The sequence below is a fragment of the Chiloscyllium punctatum genome, chromosome 1, assembly GCF_047496795.1.
Source record: "Chiloscyllium punctatum isolate Juve2018m chromosome 1, sChiPun1.3, whole genome shotgun sequence".
Classification (NCBI taxonomy): domain Eukaryota; kingdom Metazoa; phylum Chordata; class Chondrichthyes; order Orectolobiformes; family Hemiscylliidae; genus Chiloscyllium; species Chiloscyllium punctatum.
The window spans coordinates 157,589,062-157,610,153 of record NC_092739.1 but is presented as its reverse complement, the minus strand read 5'-3'; the positions used below and the strand labels follow the sequence as shown (position 1 = coordinate 157,610,153).

At 43.0% G+C, this 21,092-nt stretch overlaps 1 protein-coding gene across 2 annotated transcripts in view; it reads right to left on the bottom strand.

The window, feature by feature from the left end:
* The window catches only part of LOC140481344 (dedicator of cytokinesis protein 2-like), a 1,260,160-nt gene that overhangs the window by 126,983 nt on the left and 1,112,085 nt on the right, over positions 1-21,092 (bottom strand). The window lies entirely within an intron of this gene.

Below are 21,092 nucleotides of genomic sequence, written 5' to 3'. Positions count from 1 at the left end.
TGAACCTCCAGACAGATAAGTTAGCCCTGGAGGTGCAGAATGCATATTTTTACCAGGAGCAAAGCAGAGGAATATGATAGCATAGTGGCATTGTCACTGGACCTGTAAACCATGGATCCAGCTAATGTCTTGGGGACATGGGTTCACACCCCAAGGTAGGATTTAAATTCAATTCAATAACTCAATTCAGCAAGACTGATAATGCAATAAGCAACATAAATTGCTTGCTGTGCTTTTTAACCCACATCAATGTGGTTCACTCCAAATGGCCCTCTGAAATGGCTAAGTAAACCACTCAGTCCAATGGTGGGTAACAATTGTTGACTGTGTCAGTGATGACCACCTCCCATAAAGAAGGGAAAGAAATAAAGGGTTACACTTTGGAGGCAGGTTGTATAAGCTCGGCTTATATTACATTGCCATTCAGGTCATCGACATGAGACTGTTAAGATGATCCATTTGGGTTCCACCCTCAAAGTAAACTTTGCCAAGACAAGCAACTGAGAAAGTTGAGTGCAGACAGATCTAATGTTAATACCAAAGTTGCCAGGTTTCACTGGACTGCACTGAAGAGCAAGTATCCTGGCCAAATATTTTCCAGACCTTCCTGTCTTCCATAAGGACTGCAGATGGCCAAGGCATCTGTTCCCCAACTTGAGACACAATTGTCTAACTTAGCATGGACAGAGATAGCAAATCAAAAGGGGCTTTTATTAAATATCAACAAAGTAATGTCCACTTATTTCAAATTTAATGTAAGTACTGCACTGTGAATTAAAGAATAAAGGGAGTGGGCATTCATCAGCAGAACTGATCTCCTTTCTTTCAGGCAGTACAGCTAACAAGGGGTTAAATGGCAACCCAAAGGAAACATCCATAGGACCATAGGAACAAGCCATTCAGCCCCTTGAGCCTGTTCCACCATTCAATGAGATCACGGCTATCTCCAGCCAAACTCCATATACCTGCCTTTGGCCCGCCTCCCTGAATACCCTCTGCTTAACAAAAAATGTAACTATCTCAGAATTAAAATTAACAACTGATCCAGCATTCACTGCCGTTTGTGGACGAGACTTCCAAACATCTACCACCCTCTGTGAATAGAAGTGCTTCCTAACATCTCTCCTGAACGGTCTGGCACTGATTCTCAGACTGTGCCCCCAAGTTCTGGAATCCTCAACCAGTAGAAATCGTTTCTCTTTATCTATCCTGATTTTTCCTGTTAATATCTTGAAGACTTTGATCAGATCACCCCTTAACCATCTACATACTAGAGAAGTCAGGTCTAATTTGTATAATGTCTCCTCATGTCTCAACCCCTGAAGTCCAGGTATTATTCTTGTAAACCTATCCGGCACTCCCGCCAAAGCCAACATATCCTTCCTAAGGTGTGGCGCTCAGACCTGCTTAGAGTCCCCAAGTGGGGTCTAACCAGGAGTGTGTATAACTGCAGCAAAACATCTGCATCCTTACATTTCCATCCTGTTGATATAAAGACCAGTGTTCCATTAGCCTTTGTGATTATTTTCTGCAGCTGTTCATGACATTTTAAACATTTACACTCGCGAACATCCAAGTCTCATTGGACATCCACTATATTTAACTTCATACCATCAAAAAACTACTTTGATCCATCCTTGTCAGTGCAAAAAATAGATAACCTCCAACTTACTTTCATTATCCTCCATTTGCCACAGTTTTGCCAATTTTAATTAGATCATCAATACCCCTTTTTAATTATATGCCTCAATTATATGAAACTTGAAAGGGTACAAGAAAAGATTTACAAGGATGTTGCCAGGGTTGGAGGGTTTGAGCTATAGGGGGAGGTTGAACAGGCTGGGGCTGTTTTCCCTGGAGTGTCGGAAGCTGAGGGGTGACCTTATAGAGGTTTATAAAATCATGAGGGGCATGGATAGGGGAAATAGACAAGGTCTTTTCTCTGGGGTGGGAGAGTTCAGAACTAGAGGGCATAGGTTTAGGATGAGAGGGGAAAAATTTAAAACAGGCCTCCGAAGCAATGTTTTCATGCAGTGGTGCATGTATGGAATGAGCTGCCAGAGGAAGTGGTGGAGGCTGGTACAATTACAACATTTAAAAGGCATCTGGATGGGTATATGAATAGGAAGAGTTTAGAGGGATATGGGCCAAGTGCTGGCAAATGGGAATAGATTAGCTTGGGATATCTAGTCGGCATGGACGAGTTGAGCTGAAGGGTCTGTTTCCATGCTGTACATCTCAATGACTCTATCTACACTGTCTGCAATACTATTTAACTTGGTGTCATCAACAAAGTTGAATATATGACTTTTTATGCTATTAAGCAAATCATTAATAAATAAAGTGAATAATTGAGTGCCTAACACGGAACCTTGTGACACACCACTGGTCACATCCTGCTAATTTGTGCAGCTACCCATTATCCCTACCACTCAACCTATTTCCCAGAAAGATTGGTAATGTTCCCTCAATTCCATAGGCTTCAACCTTCGTTTCCAGTCTCTTACGTGGAAATTTATCAAATGCCTTCTGGAATTCCATACAAACAACATCCACAGACATTTCCCCATCCATCACCTTAGTCACCTCTTCAAAAGGTCAATGGGTTGTCAAGAATTATGCTGGTTCTCCCTGAATAATTGAAAATTTCAAGGAGGTCGGTTACCCCATCCTTGATTTTTGACTCTGACAAATTCTCCACCACAGACATTAGGCGAAATGGTCTGTAATTTTGTGGCTTTTCTCTTTCTCCCTTCTTAAAAGGTGGAGTGACATCAATATATTATTCACTGTCTCCAGTACACCTACCAGTCATTGAGGTGACCACTGGACACTTCACAGGTGGACTCTTAATAACCAGAGCCATCTGAGTACATATGAGACCATGGAAGAGAGGCAGGCAGCTAGGGTGACCACCTCCCCTAACTGCTACCTTATCCAACCAGAAATAGGATTAGGTGCAGACCTTTCAAAGGTTTTTCATGTATGCCATAGAAGGAGTGCATCCTGACTGGAGATAGTGTGGATTACAGATGCTGGGAAGGCAGAATCGATAAAGTATGGAGCTGGAATAAGCTCAGCAGGTCAAACAGCATCAGAGGAGCAAGGGAGTTGATGTTTCAGGTCATTACCCTTCATCAGGAACCTTTGGATAGCTGGATTGTCCCATGAGAAGGGGGGATTGCGGCAGTTGTATTCTGAGAGTAGAAGAACAAGAGATGATCTCATTGAAACACACTAAATTCTTACAGAGCTCAACAGGGTAGATGCAGGAAGTAGATTTACCCCTTCCTGAGATTTCCAGAACCATTGGTTAGCATTCGGCTGTTAACTGAAAGGTTGGTGGTATGAGACCATCCAGGGACAGAGTGATCATTGCTCTCACTCCAACAGTTTCCTTTTGGGTTGCATGGTGGCTCAGTGGTTAGCACTGCTGCCTCACAGCTCCAGGGTCCCAGGTTCGGTTCCAGCCTCGGGTGACTGTCTGTGTGGAGTATGCACATTTTTCCTGCGTTTGTGTGGGTTTCCTCCGGGTGCTCTGGTCTCCTCCCACAGTCCAAAGATGTGCAGGTCAGGTGGATTGGCCATGCTAAATTGCTCAGAGTGTTGGGTGCATTAGTCAGAGGGAAATGGGTCTGGGTGGGTTACTCTTCGGAGGGCTGGTGTGGACTGGTTGGGCCGAAGGGCCAGTTTCCACACTGAAGGGAATCTAATCTAGGGGACACAATTTCAGAGTGAGCGGTAGACCAGTTGGAATTGAGTTGCAGATGGACTTCTTTACTTGGAGGGTAGTAAATCTTCAGAAATCTCTACCTCAAAGGAGGATGGAGGCTGAGTCATTTTTATTCAAGACAGAGACCAATAGATTTCTAGATAATTACAAATATTAAGGGATATGGGAACAGTGCAGGACAATGACGTCAAGGTAGAGACATAGGGGTGACCTATCCCAGTGGCACACCAGGTATGATGGACCAAATGACCTACTCCTGGTTCTATTTGAATATTCATCCAAAAGATGAGGGCATCACCGGCTGTGTGAGCATTTATTACCATCCTTAATTGCCCAGAGGGCAAGTTAAGAGTCAACCACATTGCAGTGGGCCTGGAGTCACATGCAGACTAGACCAGGTAAAGATGGCAGTTTTCTTCCCAAAAGGACATTTGTGAACCAGATAGATTTTGCCGCCAACAATTGATTCATGGCCATCTTTGAATTCAATTCCAGCTTTTAAAATAAATTGAATTCAAATTCCACTATCTGCCATCACAGGATTCCAAACCCAGGTCCCCAAAGCATTACGCCAGTCTCTCTGAACTAACAGTCCAGCAATAATACTGCTAGGCCACTACCCCACACCCCCGACCCAGCTCCTTGGTTCTTGTGTGTCTTCCAGTCATTTGTTCTTTCAGTACTATTTATTCAAGACATTTAATTCCAAATATTAATTGATGGCTGAAATTGGGAAAAATTGAGAAGTGCATCCATATTTTCACCTTTAAAAAAAAAGTTGGATGCATTAATGCTGAGTGAAATCAGATATCAATTAGACCAAATACATTTATTTAATTACAAATAGTTCCCAAGCAATCTGACTCCCTAAAACATTATTTCTCAAAGCAACACTTTTAAATTAGTTTTCACTTTACCACAGATCCTGAGGGAAATTAAATTTAAATCTTGATGGTAAATGTTCAAGGTTGTTGAGTTATGTTTTCCCCTAATATTCACCTGTAATCCAATTTATGGATATTCAACGGAGCTCTGAGGAACTTTGATGAAATATCTGAAGTGAGTTGAAAAGATTTCGTATTTTGTTCGCCTCATTAATTCTATTCCCTTTGAACAGCTCACAGACAATCGAGGGCTGCTTGAATGCATGGTGTTTGAGAGGGGTACAACAAACAGAACAACAGTTTGACTGTGAGGTACTACAGCAACCATGACCTCAAAGTTAACTACCAGAAGATTATGGCTTCAATCGTACAGGGTGGCTCATTCTTACCTGCCCTCTGATAGGTCTGAGCAAATCTCTTAGTTGTGTCAAACCTCAGTTGTGACAGAACATAGGAGGAGAAGACACTGTGGGTGCTGGGATTCTGAATTAGCCACGCGGATATATGAAATGGGCTGCTGGTGGAAGTGGTAGAGATGGATATAATTCCAGCGTTTCAAAGACATTTGGACAGGGACATAGATAGGAAAGGTTTAGAGGGTTGGAATACTGAATGGGGCTTGGACAGAGTTGATGTTGGGGAGGTGTTTCCATTGGCAGGGAAGACGAGGACCCGAGGGTACAACCTTACAGTAAAGTGAAGACCCTTTAGAATGGAGATGAGGAGAAACTTCTTTAGCCAGAGAGTGGTGAATCTGTGGAATTCATTACCATGGAGGGCTGTGGAGGACAGGTCATTGAGTATATTCAAAACAGAGATAGATAAGTTCTTGATTATCAAGGGGATCAAAGGTTATAGGGAGACAGCGGGAAATTGGGGTTGAAAAACCTATCAGCCATGATTGAATGATGGACTAGACTCAATGGGCCAAATAGCCTAATTTCTACTCCTATGGTCTTATGGTCTTAGGGGTTATGAGTCAAATGCAAACAAATGCAAGTTCAATTTAGGAAATCTGGACACTATGGACTAGTTGGGTCAGAGGTCTGTTTCCATACTGTGACCTTATGACGTCAAAGGCATAATTGAAGGAACATGGTGTGTTGACCCTCATAGTGAGAAGATTCAAGTACAGGAGCAGGGGTGCTTTGCTGCAATTGTACAAGGTCTTGGTGAGATCAGACCTGGAGTAGTGTGTGAGTTTTGGTCTCCTTATCTGAGGAGGAATGTTCTGACTATAGAGAGAGAGTGCAACAATGGTTTACAAGACTGATTTCTAGGTCGCATGAAGAGATATTCACTGGAGTTTAGAAATAATTCTCATAGAAAGCTATAAAATTCCAACAGGACTAGACAGAGTAAATGCAGGAATGATGTTCCCAAGGACTGAAGAGTCCAGAAACAGGGGTTACAGTCTGAGGTCACAAGGTAGGCCATTTCAGACTGAGATGAGGAGAAATGTCATCACCCAGAGAGTGGTGGGCCTGCCACAGGAAGTGATGAGGCCAAAATGTTATATCTTTCCAAGAAAAACATTATGTGTAGTACAGCCAGGAGGGTTTATCATTGACAGCAGACTCCGTGAAGTCTCAAACAAATACAACTGAATGTTTTTCTTCCCAGATGCAGGTGTACTTGGCAAGGCCGCCATTTGGTGTCTTTTCCTGATTGTCCTTGAACTAAAAGGCGTGCTGGAGTCAATCACATTGCTGTGGATGGCAGGTTTCCATCACTGAAGAATTGTAAGTGAGCAGGATAGGGTTTTATACTGAAAGAGGATAGTTTGTGATGGTCACTATTACTGAGGTTAGTTTCTTTTTTAATTCCAGAGTTTTAAAATCTTATTTAGAGATGTGGTAGGGCCAGCAACTTTTGTACATTCCTAAATCCCCTTGAGCATGTGGTACTGAACTGCCTTTTGAAATAAAACTCTACAAGCTGCTGTTATAGGATTTGTTTATATGCGCTCAGGGCATTTGCCTCTGGATTATAACTATATTACCAATGCCATTTCAGATACAAATGCATGAATGGACCTCATGCAAACAAAAAGGCTATTGAGCCAGACAAGTAGCATTCACGACAAGTGTCACTCAATGACAATCACCAACAAGAGAGAATCTAACCACCGTGCATTGCATTGCCATCACTGAAACTTCACCCCCACCCCACACCACTCCCAGCTGCCAGATCTATTAATAGGACACACCATGTAAAGGGTCAGGAATCTAACTTCAGGCACAGCAGATAGGGGGACAATTATGAGAAAGGGTTGGGGGGAGCACAGTCAACAAAGGTCTGAGGGTGTTGTTCTTAAATGCATACACTATACGAAGCAAGGTAAATGAGCTTGTATCACAGGTTGAAATTGGCAGGTACAATGTTGTGGGTGTCACAGAAACATGGCTGCAAGGATACAAGGGCGAGAAACCAAATATCCAAGAATACAAGTCCTATTGAAATGACAGGAAGATGGGCAGAGAGGGTAGTGTTACCTTCGTATGAAATCAAATCAAATCAGTAGCAAGAAGTAATATAGACTTGGAGAGTATGGCATCTGAGTGGGTAGAGTTGAGGAACTATAAAGTAGAAATGATAGGAATGACCCTGATGGGAGATGTATACAATAGGAGATGGGAGCAGTAGTCAGGGCGTAAGGAAGAAAATAAATCAGGAGATAAAAAAGACCTGTAACAGAGACACTATTCCAATAACCATGAGGGGCTTCAATATGCAGGTAGACTGGAAAAATCAAGATGGCAGCGATCTCAAGAAAAGGAATTCATAGAATGTCTACTGAAATAACTCCACAGAGGTCAGTATCTCATCACCAAGTCACCCTTTATTTTACACATGGAGAGCCTTTGATACTGACCCAGCTCCCTCAGAGTCAGCTCACAGACTGAACAGGATGTCTGACACTCCTGTCTAAATTTGTCAACAAGGGCTCCCTGATTGGACCAGAGTAGTAGCCACCACATAAACTCATATTCTTTGAGGTCCACTTGGCTGAATGTTGAATGTTACAGCCACTGCATCTATGAGATGGACTTTAAGAGCACTTTGAGGTAGAGCCCACTCCCTGTAGCTCAAACCCTCCAATTCTGGATTTGGTATTGTGTAATAAGGTAGACTTGATTGGGGAGCTTCAGGTGAAGGAACCCCTGGGAATCATTGACTATAATACAACAAAATCCATCATGCCATTTGACACCCACACCCCATAACTCTGCATTTCCAAAGGCTAATCCACCTAGCCTGCGCACTATGAACAATACAGCATGGTCAATCCACTTTACAAGCAGATCTTTGGACTGCAGGAGGAAACCCATGCACACAAAATACAAACTCTACACAAGAATTCACCCAAGGGTGGAATCAAACCCAGGTTTCAAGCACTGTGAGGCAGCAGTGCTAACCACTGAGCCATCACTCTGCTCCATTTGAGAAGTTGGGTTGAACATACAGTCATAGACTCATAGAGATGTACAGCACGGAAGCAGAATCTTCGGTCTCATTCATGCTGACCAGATATCCAAACCTAATCTAGTCTCATTTGCCAGCATTTGGCCGATATCCCTCTAAACCCTTCCTATTCATATATCCATCCAGATGCCTTTTGAATATGATTGTACTAACCTCCATAACTTCCTCTGGCAACTCATTTCATACATACATCAACTTTGCGTGAGAACGTTACCCCTTAGGTTCCTTTTAAATCTTTCCCCTCTCTCCTAAACCTATGCCCTCTAGTTCTGGACTTCCCCAACTCAGGGAAAAGACCTTGTCTATTTATCCTATCCATGCCCGTCATGATTTTATAAACCTCTATAAGGTCCCCCCTCAGCCTCTGATGCTCTAGGGAAAACAGCCCCAGCCTGTTCAGCCTCTCCCTGTAGCTCAAACCCCCAACCCTGGCAACATCCTTGTAAATCTTTTCTGAATCCTTTCAAGTTTTACAACATCCTTCCGAAAGCAAGGAGACCAGAATTGGACATAATATTCCAAAAGTGGCCTAACCAATGTCCTGTATAGCTGCAACATGACCTCCCAACTCGTATATGAGAAATTGAGGACTGCACATGTTGCAGATTAGAGTTGAGAGTAGGGTGTTGGAAAAGCACAGCAGGTCAGCCAGCATCCGAAGAGCAGATCTCCTGTTCCTCAAAGGCTGCCTGTCCTGCTGTGCTTTTCCAGCACTCCACTCTCAACTCCCAACTCCTGTACTCAATGCTCTGACCAATAAAGAACCGCTTTTTTCACTCTTCACCTGAGCCCACTTGAACTGCTCTGTCCATAATTAGATTAACAAGTCCTACCCAGCGATAAATACCCGAGAACTGAGAGACTTACTTGGCTACTTCAGAGGGGTGTTGAGAATCACAGTGTTCTGGATCAGGAGTTACATGTTGGTCAGACCAAATAAGGGTGGTAGATTTTCTTCCTTAAAGAACACTTGTTAACCAGATGGGCTACTCTAACAATCAATGATATGACTGAGACTAGCATTCAGTTCCAGATTGAGGAATTAAGTTTAAACTCCACAAGCTGCCATGGTGGAATTTGAATGCCATGTGACTGTGACATCATGATAACATGATGGGCTCCCCAGGAAACTTGAAGATAGGATTATAAGATTTATACAAGTTTAACATAATTTCTCTGCTCTTTGAATCTACCTCTCTTGAAGTGAGGCACATTGGATTTAAAAGAAATATTAATATGCATTGCTACTTTTAGTGATCAATGTAGTCACAACTGCGGATTTTTCTCTGCCTAGTTTTGCTTATTGTCTCCTTATGTTATGCTATCTGAAAAGTTTTACAGGTCCAAAGGCAGATGAGAGTGAGTTGAGCTGAAAAGCACTTGCAGAGACTAGCAGGGATTTGATGGGCTGATTGGCCTCACTTTGCATAGTTACATTCTACCCAACACCAATACAAATTGATAGAGGGTGGCACAATGGCGCAGTGGTTAGCACTGCTGCCTCACAGCGCCGGGCACCTGGGTTGATTCCAACCTTGGGCAAATGTCTGTGTGGAGTTTGCTTGTTCTCCCCGAGTCTGTGTGGGTTTCCTCCGGGTGCTCCAGTTTCCTCCCACAATCCAAAGACATGCAGGTTAGGTGAATTGGCCATGCTAAATTGCCTGTAGTGTTCAGGAATGTGTAGGTTATGTGCATCAGTCACAGGTAAATACGATGTAAGGGAAAGGGTCTGGGTCGGTTATTGTTTGGGGGGTCAGTGTGGACTTGTTGGGCTGAAGGTCCTGATTCCACACTGTAGGGATTCTAAGTGTTAGCAGCATTCCAACAGGAAATACCTCATTGTCACTGCATTCTGTGTTACTTTTTCTCCCTTTTTTGATTTTGTTTATTGAATGACAATGTGGAGATTTCTTTGCCTTTGCTTAGTCCCTGCATCAGTACACTGATGTGCATTAAGCTGAGCTGACAGTCTGAAGCGTGAAAAGCAAATTAGAACTGAAAAGGTCAAACCTTAGCTCTCAGTGTGACTGACATGTGCAAGAAGCAACGATTAGTTCAACTCATTTCTTCGATCAAAGCATAAATATAATGTCAAAAGCAAACTCTGTATGAAGAGGCAGGGGATGGGGAGGTGAAAGGTTAAGATTGCACAAACTTGCTGACTCAGCATTGATTTGACAGGTCAGTTTTTTTCCTATGGACCTCCTCACTCCTCCCAGCTTTCTTCTATCTCTGTTTTATTCCTGCTGAGAAAATAAGTTGTGGAGTATAGTGGCCAGTTCGTGTGTACCACTCTCGAGACAATATGAGCGTATTGGAGAGAGAGTGCAGAAATGGGATGTAGGATGAGAAACTTGAGTACTCTTAAGTACTTCACTGTCTAGAAAATGCTTTGGAGTGTGTTGAAAGGTGTGCTATAAATCCCTTCTTTGACTCTTCTGCTCCCTTCCTTATTTCACTCAGGGCAAAACATTCCCCTCTTTTTCCTGATTATATATTAACGATCTGGATCTCAGCGTGAAGGAGAACATTTCGAAGTTTGTAGATGATTCAAAACCTGAAAGGATTGTTAACTGTGAGGCAGACGGTGCTGAACTCCAAAAGGACACTGGCAGGTTGGTGCTGGAAAGGCTCAGCAGGTTTGGCAGCATCTGCAGAGAGAAATCAGAGTGAATGTTTCAGGTCTGGTGACCCTTCCTCAGAACTTCTGTCCACAGATGCTGCCAGAACTGCTGAGCTTTTCCAGCAATTTCTGTTATTACTTTTCTGATTTACAGGACTGCCATTCTTTCGGTTTTTATTTGACAAGTTGGTGGACTGGGGTTAACGAGTTTCAATGCAAAGATCTATGAGGTGGTGCATTTTTGCTTAGAAGAACATTGAAAGGTAATATCAACTCGGGGGGGGGGGGGGGGGGAACAATTCCTAGAGAGAGTGCAAGAGCGGGGGATGTGGGTGTATAGACTATTGAGTGGTCGGATGGGTAGAGAGATCAGTAAGTAAAGCAAACAGTATCGTCCGAGTTGTATCAATTGGTACAACAAAATGAAACTGGATGAATTATCTGGAGTCATCCTAGGTGCTAGAAGACAGGCCTGTCGACCCTGAGGGTTATCCTTACTAACATCTGGGGGCTAATACCAAAATTGGGAGAGCTGTCCTGCAGACTAGTCAAGCAACAGCCTGACATTGTCATCCTCATTGAATCATATCTGATAGAACACATCCCAGACACCCCTATCTCCATTCCCTGATTATGCCCTGTCCCATCGGCAGGACACACCCAGCAGAGAGGGCAGTACAGTGGTATGCAGTCAGGAGGGAGCCTTGAGAGCCCTGAACACAGACTCCATAAAGTCTCAAGGCTTCAGAGGAAGTAACTGTCCTGCTGATTACCACGTGCTGTCCTCCCTCAGCTGACAAATCAATGCTCCTCCGTGTTGAATGACAATTGAACGAATCATAGAGGGTGGCAAGGGTGTAAAATGTACTCTGGGTGGGGAATTTAAATGTCCACCACCACTACTGATTGAGCTGGTCTGGTCCTCAAGGATATAGCTGCTAGATTGAGTCTGTGGTGGATGGTGAGAGAACCAGTAAGAGGGAAAAACATACTTGACCTGATCATTACCGATTTGCTTGCTGCAGATGCATCTCTCCATGACAGTGTTAGTAAGAGCGATCATTACACAGTCCTTGTGGAAACAAAGTCCCATCTTCACAATGAGAATACCCTCCATCGTGATGTGTGGCGCTATCACCATGCTAAATGGGAGAGATTTCAAACAGATCTAGCAACTCAAGAAATGCTGTGGGCCATCAACAACAGCAGAGCTGTACTCCAGCACAATCTGTAACTTCATGGCCTAGCATCAATCATTGCCATCAAGCCAGGGGATCAAACAATGGAGAGTACAAGAGGGCATACTCGGAGCAGCACCAAGTATACCATGTAATCCAAGGTGGAGGCAGAGTAGGATAGTCCAGCTGGAGCTCGTCTGCTCCATCCATCCTTTCTCTTATCTTATTTTTCTTCCTCTCTCGTGTTTTTTTTTCCCTTCTGTCTTTTTCCTCTTCTGCCGGCAGCCCAGAGTGAAGTGGAGATGGCCATTGGGCCTGCAGCAGATGCCAACTGGCCACAGCAAAGCAGAATTGGCAAGTAGGCCTGGAACGAAGATGGCTACGGTTTGGGAACAGGTCAGACCATGTGGAATCACTCATGGAGAGGTTGTAACGTCTATGTTTTCAGTTTTATTTCTTACTTTCCTAACTTTGTACCTAAATTGTACTTAGGTACTTTGGACCCAAGATGGCACCATATGTTGTTGATATTGTATTCTTTTCACTTGACTTGTATTCTATTGTAACATATGTACACATGACAATAAACCTAATTCTAAGTTTAATACCTAACCATGAAGGGTCAGCGTGGTGATGCTACCAAACAGGACTACTTGCATGCCAAACAGCATGCGTAGCAACTGATAGTCAGAACTAAGTGATTCTACAACCAATGGTTTGGATCTAAGTTCTGTAATCGTGAATGATGATGGACAATGAAATAACTCACTGGAGGAGGAGTCTGCACAAATATCCCTAACCTCAATGATGGAAGTGCCCAATACATCAGTGCCAAAGATAATTCTGAAGCATTCACATCAATCTTCAGCCAAAAGTGGATTATCCACGTCGGCCTCCTCCACTAGTGCTTAGCATCATAAATACCAGCCTTCAAACTAGTTCATTCACTCCAGATGATATCAAGCAATATTGAAGGCACTCGATAACTATAGAGGCTGTAGACCCTGACAATATTCCAGCAATGGTACTCCAGAACTTCCCACTCCTCTTGTCAGGCTCTTCCAGTACAGTTGCAACATTGGCATCTACTCATCAATGTGGAAACTTGCCCAATGCAACACGATCTGGACAATGTCCAGGCTTGGGCTGACAAGTGGCAAGTATCATTCATGCCACACAAATGCCAGGCTATGACAATCTCCAATAAGACACAATTTAATCCCCCCCCCACCCCCAACCCCCTTGGCATTCAATGGTGTTATCATCACCGAATCCTCCACTGTCAATATTCTGGGGGTTATCATTGAGCAAGTCTAAAGCTAGGAATAATGCAGTGAGTAACTCATGTTCTGACTCCCCAATGCCTTTCCACCATCTACAAGGCACAAGTCAGGAGTATGATGGAATACTCTCCATTTGCCTGGATGGGTGCAGCCCAACAACACCGAAGAATCTTTACACCATCCAGGACAAAGCAGCTCACTTGATTGGCATCACATCCAAAAGCATACACTGCCTCCACCACTGACACTGTCAACAAGATGCATTGCAGACATTTATCAAAGATCCTTGGACAACACCTTCCAAATCCATGACAACTTCCATCTAGAAAGACAAAGGCAGCAGATATATGGGAACATCATATTCCCTGCAAACCATTCATCATCCTGACTTGGAAATACATCACTGTGCCTTCATTGTCATTGGCCCAAAATCCTGGAATTCCCTCCGTGAAGGCCGGCACAGTGGCACAGTGGTTAGCACTGCTGCCTCACAGCGCCAGAGACCCAGGTTCAATTCCCGCCTCAGGCAACTGTCTGTGTGGAGTTTGCACATTCTCCCCATGTTTGCGTGGGTTTCCTCCGGGTGCTCCGGTTTCCTCCCAGAATCCAAAAATGTGCAGGTTAGGTGGATTGGCCGTGCTAAATTGACCGTAGTGTTAGGTGAAGGGGTAAATGTAGCGGAATGGGTCTGGGTGGGTTGCTCTTCGGAGGGTCAGTGAGGGCTTGTTGGACTGAAGAGCCTGTTTCCACACTGTAAGTAATCTAATCTAAAAGGCATTGTGGGTCAACCCACAGCACATGGACTGAAGTTGTTCGAGAAGGCAGCTCACCATCAACGTCTCAAGGGCAAGTCAGGATGAGCAAATAAATGCTGGCCAGCCAAAGTGTCCACGTCACAAGAGTGAATAAAATAAAATCCTTGCTCCTATCAGTAGGGACATAGAGTACAACAGCAAGGAGTGATTGTACAAAACAAGACACTTGATAGATTTCAGATTGAGTCATTTGTATAGTTCTGCCTGTGACATGAGAGGAAGAATGTGAATGTGTTAGAGAGAGAAGGAATGTCATTTACAAAGGAATGGTTCCAGGGATGAGGAACTTAGTTCCGAGGACAGATTGGAGAGGTTGGGATTGTTGGGAACTATTGGAGAAAAGTAGGCAATGACAGGATCTGGTGAAAGTTTTCAAAAGCACGAGACGGTTGAGTAGAGTTGATATGGTGAAACCATTCCTGCTTGTGAAAGGATCAACAACAATGCATGCTCAATTACATTGATTTGGAAAAGAAGCAAAAAGGATGTGAGAAAATGTTTTTGCATGATGAGTCTGGAATAGAATGCCTGGAAATGCTTTTAAAGGCTGCAAGGTTCAATGCAAGGATTCAAGAGTGAATTGGATTATTATCTAAATGGAACCAACATGCCGGAAAAACCGACATATGGGGAAAAGGCAGGAAAGTGGCAATAAGACGTGCTGCTTATTTGGAGTGCTACCGCAGACACGATGGATGAATGGCCTCCTTCCATACCATCACACCTCTGTGATTCTGTGCTATAAATATAAAGACTAGGTGGGATGAATGGCCCATTCCTGTACCACACATTCTGTGGAAGCACTCCCTACTTCTTGTTCCTCAATTAGAAATATGATCATGTGACTGTCATTAGTAATACAAAGAGACAAATTTCTAATCCAATTGTGGCTACTTGCCAATCTTAATTTGCATAGAATGCCCAGCACAGAAACAGCCCAACCTATTCATGTTGGGTTACTTGAGCTGCCTCCCACCTTTACTCATCCTCGTCTATTGTCATAACCTTCTGTTTCATGCACATATCTAGTCTCCCATGAGATGCACCAAATCTGTTCAACTTCACTCTTCCCTGTTGTAGCATTTATACTACTCTTTGAGTATGGTATTTATTTGAGCTTCTGAATTTCTTATTTGATTTCTTGATGATCTTATATTGATCTAGACATGAAAAGTGACACAGGACATAACGAAAGCAGGAATTTGGGATTGAGATGGGGGATCAGCCATGACCATGCTGATCGCTACAGCAGGCTGGATAGGCTGAATGGCCTCTTCTGGCTCTACTTAATCATGACCATAGTTTAAAATTTATTTTCAAATTTATTTTAGCATGTGGCTATCAGATTGTTGCAAAAATCCAATTGGCTCATTAAGCTTTTCCATTCTTTCCTGGTAGCCAGGTGCTGGTTAGGTCAGCCTTTGCCCCCATCCCTAATTGCCCCTGAACTGTGCAGTTCGCAAGATCATGTCTGGGGGCAACTAAGAGTAAGCCATATTGCCAGAGTCTAGAATCACATGTTGGCCAGAACAAGCAAGGATGGTCAATTTCCTAAAGGATGCTAGCAAACTGAATGGCTTTTTTGCAACAATTTATGGGAGTTGCCCAGGTTGCCTTGGCTGGGAACCAACTTGATACCCTCCAGTGTTAAGTGAAGATAAATTCCACCAGTTGCATTGGTGAGATTTGAACCCGTGCCCCCAAGGAACTAGCCTAGCTGTCTGAAATTCTATTCTTGGGACACCACCACCATAATAACATTATCTCCGCTGTCCTTTAGGGAAGAATGACTGAATCTTTGGCCTGACCTATGCATGGCTTACGCCCCCACACCAAGTTCCATCACCAATTTCTCAGGACCATTGAGGTAGCCCATGGTCAGAGGTGCCACAACACGGCTGCCCGTTGGCATAAATATGACGGAGACATTTAGCTGCATTAACAAAATTAGCTTGCCAGTCCAGCATTAAAATGGGATGATAAGTTATCACAATGATAGCTTTGAGAATGAGATAACAAGGTAACAAGGTCTATTTGGAACAAGGAATCTTACAAATTAATATACAGGGAGTTCTGTACAAACCACAGCTGCAGACGTCTGTAAGAGACAGTCTGATAAGTGATGTCTGGGAACAGGCAGCCTGAAATTTGTACCAAGAATTGAAAAGGAAAGTATGATCCCACAACAACAATGACAAGTTAAAATAAGAATGAGATTATGTCTTGCTACAAACCTAGGCGTTCAGACAAGTTCATTGAATTGTGAAAACAGTTGAGTTTCAGCCTTATTAGTTGAATAGATGGTTTCTTATTCGGCAAAAGGGTAAATGTAGAAATATTTAGTGTAGGGTTTAATTTTAAAAGACAGCAGGTGACTGGAATGAGTCTAGATTAGAGTGTTGCTAGAAAAGCACAGCAGGTCAGGCAGCATCCAAGGAGCAGGAAAATCGACGTTTCTGGCAAAAGCCCTTCATCAGGAATAGAGGCAGGATGCCTGCAGGGTGGAGAGATAAATGAGAGGGGTTGGGGGTGGGGTGGGAGAAGGTAGCATAGAGTACAATAGGTGAATGGGGATGGGAATGGAGGTGATAGGTCAGAGAGGAGGGTGGGGGAAGGTAGCAAAGAGTACAATGGGTGAATGGGGGTGGGGATGAAGGTGATAGGTCAGAGAGGAGGATGGAGTGGATAGGTGGAAAGGAATATAGGCAGGTAGGACAGGTCATGGGGACGGTGCTGAGCTGGAAGGTTAGAACTGGGGTGAGGTGGGGAAGGAGAAATGAGGAAACTCATTTCCCCTAGGTGACTAGAATGAGATATAGTACATCTACAAGATATAGGGGCAGTGTTTACCTAACCTTCCAAGGTCAGGTGGGACAGAAGCTGCTCACAATCCAATGGCTAAAGAATTCTAACATTAGGTGTAACCACACAACTCCACCTATAGCTGACTTTATATTAGAACTGATATTATGAATTTTATAGAATTCATAGGAATTAACATTTTTTTATATTTCCTGTGATTGGGACAGATGGAAATACACAGTAGGAAATATCGATGAATAACAGAATTTGATAGGGATAGCAATGAATACAGTGAATAAAAGATTTCCTTCAGCTCCTAGAGAAAAATAAGTCAGAGAAATGTCTAAAGAAGAGTGTAACTGTTAACATCGGAATGTAGATTAATGGGGTACATTGTAAGATCCCAAGGCCTGATGACAACGATCATGCGATCATAGGGAACCTAGCGTTGTGCATTGGGGAGTCCATCATTGATCAGGTATTTCACATGATTGGATGCATAAATTCGGGGTGGGGGGAAATAATAACCTCAATGTTGCAAGCAATTATTGGAATGTGAAATATATAGAAGTGCTATATTCCACTGAGGAAACCTGATTGTCATTGGCTTCTCCAATCTCAGCCATAATTAAGAGGGCAACTGGGCCCTACATTAAAGCCAGATTCAGAGTGGACTCTGGCCTTTCCGGCACATGTGGTAAAACAGCTTGAATAAACATCAATTGTATTCCTGAACACAGAACTCAAGACTCCTCTCTGACATCTTTCCCCAACAAGGAGTCACTAAAAATCAACAATACGTATTACAGTTCAAGGGTGAGCAAAGTAAACTTAGTTGGACTGTTTAACCTCATTGTTTCCATCCCGATACTTCAAAACTTAAGACCAAGTTATTTCTCTCAGGCCTTAAGCATTTCATTTATCACATTCTACTTCCTCCTCTCATTGACGTTAAGGATGCGTGATTAGCAACTAGAACTTTACATTTGAGATTTTGCCTTGCTCATTTATGTTGAGTGACTGGGCTAATTAAATCTCCTCCAACCCTAAGTATCACTAAGGGGAGAAAAATAACTCCTAAGAACAGCAGTGAAAAGGTGAAGAAAGAAAAGCATTCTGAGGCAGACAAGTAAATAGACAAAAATCACACTACAATGGAGTATAGTCCAACAGGTTCATTTGAAACTGCAAGCTTTCGGAGTCTCCCCTCCTTCCTCAGGAAGCTCCTGTTTTCAAATGAACCTGTTGGACTATAACACGGTGTCATGTTCACCCCAGTCTAACACCGGCACCTCCACATCATTACCTAAATAAAGAGAGTGTGTCCTGTGTAGAGGTGGAGAGAGCAGTTACGAAAGCATACGTGTTATTAATAAGGGCACAGAGTACAAGTACAAATGGCACTGAATTTGTATAAGGCTCTTGTTAGACCTTAGCTGGAGTGTTTTGAACAGTTCTGGATGTTACATTACTGCTCTGCCCAGGACTGTAGGACACTACAGAGAGTTGTGAAAATAGCCCAGGCCATCCCACAAACCAACCTTCCATTTATTGACTCCAACTTTACCTTTTGCTGCCTTGGAAAGGCAGCCAACATCATCAACAATTCCTCCCACCTCAGTTATACTCTCTTCTATCAAGCAGAAGACACAAAAGCTTAAACAGTTCTACCACAGGTTCAAGAACAGCTTCTTCACCGTTGTTATTAGACCTCTGAATGAAGCTCTCAAATTTCAATTCTAATGTTGGCCTTGCTCTTTGTGTACCTTCTCGGCAGCTTTAACATTGTATTCTTCACTCGGTTCAATCACCCTGTGATCTTTGTATGATAATGATCTGTCTATATTGCACACAAAACAAAACTTTTCACTCTATCTAGTGACAATAATAAATCAAATCAATAACACATTTTAGTAAAGATGCAAACACATCGGGGTGATTGCAGAGTAAACTGACAAGAATACCATCAGGAATGAGAAACTTCAGTTATTTGGATAGATTGAAGACATTGAGAGTTCTTGGACAGGAGAAGGCTAAGAGAAGCTTTTCAAAGTCATGAACATTTGATTATAGTGCACAGGAAGAAGCTGTTCCCGCTCAAAAAAGGAACAGAAAAGAGACAGCTCAAATTCAAAGTAATTTGCAAAAACAGCAAATATGATTCAAGAAAAGTATTTTTCACATATCAAGTAGTTTGGATATGGAATGCACTGTCCATGATTCTGTGGAGGCAGATTCAGTTATGACATTCAAGGAGTATTTGAATAGAAATAACGTGTAAAAGGATGGGGAAAGGTGATTGGCTCCAGGTAATGGTGCTCATTTGAAGTGCTGGTACTGACACAATAGGCCAAATGGCCTCCTTCTGAACCATGACACTTCTGTTATTGTCTAAAATAAGGCATTAAGCCATTTTGATATTTCATGAATGTTGGTCATGTTGTACAGATTTTATTAAAATATGTCTTGCATTTATACTTGTTTTAAAAGATAACCTGTTGTGATGTGGACCAGTGAATGGAACTCAAAACTGGATGCCAGGAAGATGGAGTTATGAAAGGATGATTCTGTCCAAAGATATCATTACTGAGACATATATTCAACTATTAAAGAGATACAGGAGACAATTTTATTGAATTAGGGTCATATGCATCATTGAGTTAGTGGCTCACTACTGGACACTCTGTTTATAAACAAATGACCCAGACAAGGACCTCTTGGTTATGTGTGTACAGCCTTCTTCCTACTTTACCAAGGCAGGAATCATCTCTCATTTCTGCCATACACCTGGAGATATACCACTGTTCAGAGGCAGTGACCTTGCTGAGTTAGGGTGGGATTGGTAATCCAATCAGACCATTCAATTTAAAACTTTATCTTATATGCCAAGGGGCAATGCTCAGGAAAAGCTATAATGCTACTGACCTTAAAAGCATTGCCACGATAGCCAGAAAGCATGATTTGTATGGGAGATATACAGAGAATTTATCAATGTTGTGAGCACCTTGTAATAATGATTTGGAGATGCCGGTGTTGGACTAGGGTGTACAAAGTTAAAAATCACACAACATCAGGTTATAGTCCAACAGGTTTATTTGGAAGCACGAGCTCTCAGAGCGCTGTTCTCACATCCGGTGGTTGAAAGCTATGCTTCCAAATAAACCTGTTGGACTATAACCTGGTGTTGTGTGATTTTTAATCTTGTAATAAGCTATTGCATGCAAAATCTCACCAAGTAACTGCTCTTATGAATGGATGCTGGGTGTTGGATGTGTGGCGTTGGAAAATCACAGCAGATCACGGTGAACCATGACACCGGGCGGCATGGTGGCACAGTGGTTAGCACTGTTGCCTCACAGCGCCAGAGACCCGGGTTCATTTCCTGCCTCAGGCGACTGACTGTGTGGAGTTTTCACATTCTCCCCGTGTCTGCGTGGGTTTCCTCCGGGTGCTCCGGTTTCCTCCCACAATCCAAAAACTGTGCAGGTTAGGTGAATTGGCCATGCTAAATTGCCCGTAGTGTTAGGTGAAGTGGTAAATGTAGGGGAATGGGTCTGGCTGGGTTGCGCTTCGGCGGGTTGGTGTGGACTTGTTGGGCCGAAGGGCCTGTTTCCACACTGTAGGTAATCTAATCAGGCAGCACCCGAGAAGGAGGAGAGTTAACGTTTTGAGCATAAACTCTTCATCAGGAAGGGTTATGCCCGAATTGTTGACTCTCTTGCTCCTCGGATGCTACCTGACCTGCTTGCTTTTCCAACGCCACACTTATTAACACTGCTCTCCAGCATCTGCAGTCCTCATTTTCTCCTTGTGAATAGATGCTGTTATGTAGGGAGTTAATAAAGTGGAGATAGCATTGATAACCTGTTTCATATCATTGATACTCAGTGAGTTTTAGGATAATTCAGGAGCAGATAAATCTCTGGGAGAAGTTGATGTGTGGATGCAGGAGACAACATCACCAGTGAAACCTCTCATCTACAGGACTCACTACTCGCAATGTGATTTCCTCTACATTAGGGAGACAAAATGCAGACTGTGTGACTGCTTTGCAGCACACCTATACCCTGTCCAGAAAGGTGACACCAAATTTCCAAATTGCCTGCTACTTCAACACACCACTGTACTCCGAGACCAACATTTCTGTCTCAGGCCTGCTGCCATTCTCCAGACAGGCTCAACACAAGCTGAAAAATCTCAGCTCTTACAGCCTTCAGGATTTAAGATCAAGTTTAAAAGTTTTAGAGCATGAACACAGATAAGCCATGGGACATAGATAAGCTGCAGA